The sequence below is a fragment of the Mizuhopecten yessoensis genome, unplaced genomic scaffold (assembly GCF_002113885.1).
Source record: "Mizuhopecten yessoensis strain PY_sf001 unplaced genomic scaffold, ASM211388v2 scaffold7317, whole genome shotgun sequence".
NCBI classification, from domain to species: domain Eukaryota; kingdom Metazoa; phylum Mollusca; class Bivalvia; order Pectinida; family Pectinidae; genus Mizuhopecten; species Mizuhopecten yessoensis.
The window spans coordinates 246,305-253,197 of record NW_018406987.1 but is presented as its reverse complement, the minus strand read 5'-3'; the positions used below and the strand labels follow the sequence as shown (position 1 = coordinate 253,197).

General features: G+C 32.4%; 1 protein-coding gene across 1 annotated transcript in view; it reads left to right on the top strand.

The window, feature by feature from the left end:
• Positions 1 to 1,450: 1,450 nt before the first annotated feature.
• Positions 1,451 to 6,893, top strand: part of LOC110453453 (TNF receptor-associated factor 3-like) — a 14,831-nt gene continuing 9,388 nt past the window's right edge. Inside the window, exon 1 of the mRNA XM_021502399.1 lies at positions 1,451 to 1,508. The gene's annotated coding sequence lies outside the window, so the exon portion shown is untranslated. The remainder of the gene's footprint in view (positions 1,509 to 6,893) is intronic.

Genomic DNA, 6,893 nt, shown 5'->3' with positions numbered 1-6,893 from the left:
TGCTTCTAAAAATAGATCTGTAACGTCATCGGTTTCTCCGGTGTTGCTTTTTTACGGTTCAACAAAGAGCACACATATATACAAAAGATTGTGGATAGATACACAGAGTATACATTACACGATAAATATTGGGTTTCCCTTAAATGTTTGAAAATAGAAATATAATGCATGTAACGAAAATTGTGGGTATGCTTATATTTAATTCTTTATAATTAGGCATTGTTGTACAAACGAAGACGGCATTGAATTCACAAACATAATATATAAATATTTATAGTTATAGATATTTATATATTCATATATATAAATTAACGTATCATAGGACCGTGTAGACTCTGTCCTACCACCTAGGTAGACAGTGAACTTCTTCTCCACTAAACTGGCTTTATATATATATGCTGCAACCATATTCCGATTTCGACTAATTATATAAAAATGACACATTTTACCTAAATAACAATTCTTTTGAGAAAGTGGAATTTTTTTCAAAAACCCACGAAATACACATTTCTTGTAAACACTGTTGACCTGGTTTACACGTGTAAAATGTACAGGTCACTAAAAATATCCTAGTGACACACACACATACAATATATATATATGTAAACCACTGACTATGCATACCTTTGTTGACTTAAAGGTGTCGTCACTTCCAGATCACATGCATGTATTTTTCGTGTTATTTCCCGCTTGTTATCCATTTAGATATGTTGGAAATTTTACTGCATTTGCTGACTTCCTTGTCCAAAGCGGAAGTGTTATCGGTAGTGACGTAAATCTTATGTAGACTGCGCTAACTGCTAGGCGCTATAATGGCAAATACAGGACTAGTTTAAATCTCCGAATCAACGAATCGGCGAATACAGTTATTGGTCCGTTGTGAAGATTGCGATCTGAATGTACACTAAACTGTTATTTAAGCTCATTTCTATATCTAAAATTAAGTAGTCATTTACTTGGTTATGTTAAATGTGTTCGTCATTAATTTGTATATTATCATTAGCCGGTCGCATTCGTATATATCTGATCAGACGACTTTACAAGAAGTTATTTTACAATAACCAAAATCCGTTTGTGTTTGTCCAAAATTAAAATAAAATCTTATTTCTTGTAAAATTGGTTTCAATTTCAATTTTCAAACTATAATAGGAAACTGACTTACAATATCTGTACCTTTATACACCGTATACGTCCTGACATATCGCTTGTAAATTAGATCCGTTCACTTTTCCTTCTCACACGACCTGTGTATCTTGAATTCAGATAGCTTATCCGTGAATCTACAAGCTATCAACATCTATGTAACTCGAGTAAAATGATTCCGAGAATATGAGTTATCGGTAATAGATTCAGTTTCTGTAATATCCATGATTGGACCACGCGAAGAATAGATGTATTCCAGGAAGGAAACCTCTTTACTAGGAATTATATTCTCATAGAATGCTATACGATCGATTTGATTTTACGACTTTTGGTTAGGTTGGGGTGATGTGCAAACAGATTGTCATGTAAGTAAAATACATTTTTCAATGTGTTCGGAACTAATTTTATAGTGAAACTTTAACAAATTCAAACGATGCTCAACAAGAATGTATTTAAGGTTGGTAGGTTATCAGGGTTTAACTTAACATCCTATCAACAGCTACGGTCATTTTAGGACGTTGTTTTGTAAAGACAACAGATCAAAAGGTCAAGAATACTATGATATAAGTTATTAAAATTTTAAAGGAAGTAATTTTATAGTGGAATTAAAACTTAATAATCAAATTTTGCGCTGAAAGGATGTACCGTAATGACTAGTCTAAAGGATCAAGCATACTTGATTCTCTATGATATATGTCTTAAGCTTTTTAGTTATGAAAGGAAATAATTTTGAAGTGAAATCTTAAACATTCAAAATGTGCTCTGAAGAAGATCATGTGCTCTTAAAACTGCTGAAAAAGGATCAAGTATACTAGATTTCCGATGATACGAGTTTCAAGTTTTTTAAGTGTTTAAGGAAATAATTTTGTAGTGAAATCGAAAACAATATCAAAATGTATGCCCTATAAGAATGTGCTTTAAGAGGTGCGGTAAAAAGGATCAAGTATACTAGATTTCCGATGATATTTCAAGTGATTTAATTGTTTAAGGAAATAATGTATAGAATCAAGTATACTCAAGGATAAAATTGATTTGATTTTTAGTTGTTTAATGTAAAAAAAGAAATCATTTCTCTACTGTATACGTATTATACTGTGTAATTGATCTCATCTACAATTTGTTATCGAAATTTATTTTGTAACTTTCTTACTTCACATAAATGATTAGAGAATTTTTATACCTTAATACCTTTCCTCCCTCTATATGAAACGTGCTTGTGTAGGATTCAAAATATAAACAGGTTTTTTTATGTTATACAGAATATTTATGAACATTTTTGTATAGTTATTTGTTTTACAAAATATTTCTAAACAATTATTGTTATTCAGTATGTTTGTAAACAGCGTTTTTGTTATACAGACTGAAACAATTCTCTATAGAAAAATTTAATTTATAAAGAATTTAATAGATGGTAATGTTTCAAAGATTATGTTGTTTAAAGACGGTAATTTTTCATAGACTGTCTACTATATACAGCTATACAGCCGTTACAGGCAGTGAAGCATAAGATATAGCATCGTATTATTTCATCCTGTTGTGACTCATCATCACGTTTTTACACGGGTATTTATGTATAAGAAATGCAAGTTAAATAGGGGTTCTGCATGGTTGGTTATCATGTTTATCTAACTCGAGTTAGTTGATTTTTTTTATTGTATGACGGCATGAGGTTTACTGTGTGTCTTTTACAGTTTGAAAATTAACTAACGAGACTTATTCATGATAATCAACCATCTCGAGTTAAGGGACATTTTCTCTAAAAAAAAACAATCTTGTATTATATCTGTAAAAACATGTTTCTCTTTGAAATACATTACTCCTGTTTCCGATCGGGAAAGAAATTGCCATAAAACTATGACGTCACAATGGAAGTTGACATCGCGGAACATTGTTACCATAGAAGATTGACAAATGAAATAACATCCAGTTCAAAAGGTGGTTAGCTTAATCACTGTTTAATGACACTTTTCAACCTTTAATAATTTCGTCAATATTTAAGGTAAAATCGCACAATTTAGCGTGTAAATTAACTCTACTAAATATTTGATATCTGGAAATTTGTATCCAATTCAATAGTTTTGTCTTGAAGTTACACACAAATTAAAATTTGCGCTAATCACTGATTAAGTTATTCACCTTTTGAACATCTTGGCCCAGGGTGTTACCCACTAGTGGGTCACCAAAAATGTTTGCTAGCTCCTAGCAGGTTTATCCGATGAGGAAAAATGGGAAAACCTACATGTAAAGTGGTCGTGGAAGAAATGGCTTTTATTATTATTTCTATGACTCGGATAAATAATTCTGCTCCAATAGACTGGCACGCGGATGGTCAGTGCTCTCTATTTACACGTACTAATTAGACTGGCACGCGGATGGTCAGTGTTCTCTATTTACACGTACTCATTTCGAGTTCGTGACCAGCTTATTACGTGTGTACATTTGTATGTATAAGCGTGACTATTATCTTCAAGTTCATCCTTGTATCCGTTCATTTATTCAAGTGATTCTAATCTGCACACCACTTATAACATCACACAGGACAATATAATACAAACGTAGTTCCGTGTTAGCTTAACCATGGTATCATTAAATCAATTTTCGAACACGTTTGATAACATTTTTAACGGTATGACACGAATAAGGACCAGCTTTAATCGTCCTCAACTTAAAATTTATATTAATACTAAAGTGCAGATTTCCTATCGTGATTGATGTAGTGTATATGGGCTTTTTTAAACGTACACAAAGCTTTCATGACCTCGTATGATTTGACTACAATTGTATTCACGGCTTTTATAGTCATGGTAGAAAGTACCATCATTTTCTAATTTTCTAATGTTTGTAAGCATGATTTTTTTTTTGATTTTTTGAGACAAAGGAATGCGGGCCTTCTAAGATTTTTTTTTATTATTTTGAAAAGAATTTAAAACCAGTATGACCGGCAGGGAAGTGAATAAGCTTCCTAATTCATTTTCTAGAGGCCTAATGATTGAATCCATGTAGCAGTGAAGATGTTGGTGTGAAAGAAGGAAATCGTAATGATAAACAAGATGTCAAACAATTTGGAACTTCTCTTTGTTTTAGGTACAACATAGTGCGAGGACTCTCTGCCTTTAAATGTCGATTATTTTAATAAAAGGAAAGATCAAATAAGGACAAAAAGCGGACAATGTCTGCTTTTAACTTATAAGCTTAACACATTAAACCTAATACAATTGTTACAAAACTATATGAATTTTTATTTACAATTTATTAATACCAACGCCAAAACTAATCTGATATATCATCGTAACGTAGTTATATGTTTAAAATACAATCATTTCTTTCAGTTACAGATTGAATGAATTTACACACTCATTTTTGTTTACCTTATAATATCACGTTCCGTACATTACACTATAGATATCTGTCATATGAAATAACACCCAGGGTTTCATTCTTTTTGCCATGTAAATTTGACGGTCAACTTTGTATTGGCTGTGTTGTTATTCCGCGAACTCGACACCAGGGAAGACACGTGATATTATGTAAAACATACGAAAAAGAATATATGAAACACATAAACCATGAAACATGCCTTTTATATGTAGGTTGGATATAAACTCAGATTATTTCGTCGTTATTGTGTATTAATACGAAACAACTCATTCCCATCAGCAATGAAGCCATGTTTACGTTTGCTTATTTTTATTTTATGATTTCCACTCCTTTTGTAGTCATCGACTGGCGATATTATTGTGAACTCAAAAGTAGGTTTGTTTACGTCATGGAATGTTGCCATATCTACTTCATTAAGTATTTACATGACTGGTGATCTGAGGTTAAACCGCCTTTCCTGGTACCGGGTAGTTCCAAAAACATATCTGACTAAAATCAGATAAGTTACATGTCCTAAATTTGTCTACGGGGAAATTTGTAATTTTCTTAATAGTCTACATGAGTATTCAAATGAATGTGAGGATGGTTATCCGTTGGTGTCCTCCATTATCGTTAAATTATCGTGACAGATTCACAAACATCATGTACTTTACACACAAACAAATATTACTTATGTATAATTTTGTTACATAATTTATAAATACTCATAACTGTTATAAAAATGTTGTTTGTGAATAAAGATAATTGTGATATGTATCAATGCGAGGGATGTCCATAGTTGACTGAGCAAATCATCCATGCACACTTAACACACATGTTATTTTTTCAAATTGTATGTAATTCAAGTATCACGTAACAACTTAGATAGTGACGTCCTTTTTAATAGCAATTGTTTAACTTGCCGCCCACATTTGACCTACTATAGAATATGTTCATGTCGGAATTCCCATTATGTGTGTATCTGTGTTTCGATTTCGATGATTATTGGTTTTCCAGCATATATACATTTGATTTCATATCACTTGATTTTTTAAAAGAATTGTATAACACTATATATAGCAAAGCAGTAAGCACACGTGTTCAGAGGGTGCGGAGCGGAGCCAGTTGGAAAAAGGTCGCGAATTTCAGAAAACGTCATGGGGTCACACTAACCTGGCACGTTTTTCTATTTAAGTTATAGAGAACACTGGAAAATGGTGAATTTTTGGAAAGTAGGCTTTTCCAAGTAATGAGTGGGCTGACATACGTCCTTCCTAAATTTACGTAACCTATTGTTCTTGTTCACGGAGTTTGGAAATTTTTCATGGTCATAGAATAAATACAAGGAATTATTTGTAAAGTGGAAGTCTATGTTTTTCCATGTCCCACTCACAAGTTCCGCACGATCAACAAAAGAAACAAGAGAATAATTATATATGTGTCTAGTTATTGTCTTATCTACTTTACAGAGTAATATTGTAAACATATTTATTGTTGAAATATTAAACTTCACACTGAAACATGTAAATCCTTATACATCACCATCTTTTTACAGCTAAACGTAGTTTACTGGACTGCAGTAATAAAGAAATTGATTTCCGGTCGGTTAGGAAGAAGCATGAAATATTATTATCACATTTGCATTCATCTAAAGGTTCAATATGAGTTAACCTTCAGACATGGCCCACGAAAGACCAGCTAGCATATTACTAACAATTTGAATTATAAAAGAAATATATCTATCTATGAATGCTAATTTTTACTTTCGAATTTTAACAACTGATGGTCAGTCAGGTCAGAGTTATCATGAGGAGCGGTGATTTATAAAATTTCAATGAATGTGATGACGCAGCCAAGCAAACTGTCTGATAACATGGAGCTACACAACTGTACCATGAAGTGCAATTTTAAAATTAGAATTGTGGTCCATGCCTAACAAAACTTATTTCTTCTTATAAAAATGATAATAACAGTATTATAAATTCATCATCTCTGAATATTTATTTGGATATTGAATTTGAAATTAGACAAACCACTAATTTTTATAGAGATATTGATTATTTATTAAGTTATTTTTAGGTCACCTGAAACAAAGTCTCAAGTGAATAGTTGCCGGTTTGGTCCCCGGCCCCCAGGGGCCTGAGGGGCGGGGCCAAAAAGGGTCAAATTGACTAAAAATTTCAAAAATCTTCTTCTCAAGACCCAGATATGGTAGAATCAAATTCTCTTCATAGATGGAAGGGTCTTAAGGTACTTTACCAAAATTGTGAATTTCCTGACCCTGGGGTCTCACGTTTCCCCCTGGGGAGGGGGTAAACTTTACTATAGTTTATATAGGGAAATCACATTTTGGACCAACATTTGTTTAATTGCCATTGGAAGTAATTCAATTT